This window comes from Tupaia chinensis, unplaced genomic scaffold (assembly GCF_000334495.1).
Source record: "Tupaia chinensis unplaced genomic scaffold, TupChi_1.0 Scaffold149184_1, whole genome shotgun sequence".
NCBI classification, from domain to species: Eukaryota; Metazoa; Chordata; class Mammalia; order Scandentia; family Tupaiidae; genus Tupaia; species Tupaia belangeri.
This window is the reverse complement of record NW_006209032.1, coordinates 1,939,093-1,939,341: the sequence shown is the minus strand read 5'-3', so window position 1 is coordinate 1,939,341 and position 249 is coordinate 1,939,093. Positions and strand designations below refer to the sequence as shown.

General features: G+C 80.7%; 1 protein-coding gene across 1 annotated transcript in view; it reads right to left on the bottom strand.

Annotated features, from left to right (window-relative positions):
* Window positions 1–249, bottom strand: part of NBEAL2 (neurobeachin like 2) — a 28,919-nt gene that overhangs the window by 1,393 nt on the left and 27,277 nt on the right.

Genomic DNA, 249 nt, shown 5'->3' with positions numbered 1-249 from the left:
CCCGGCGGTGCAAAAAACGCTGCGGTGGCCGCGAAGGCCAACGCGGGGGTCCCGGGCGGCCCCTCAGCCGGCGAGGGGCGGGACTTCCTGGACCCCCCCCGCCCGCCGATCCCTGAGCTGGGCGGGCCCGCCCGCCCTGGGCGGGGCCTCCAGGAGGAAGGGTGGGGCCTCCAGGCCGACGGGCCCACGTGAGGGCGGGGCCTCCAGGAGGAAGGGTGGGGCCCCGGGCGGGTGGCCCCCGTGCGGGGG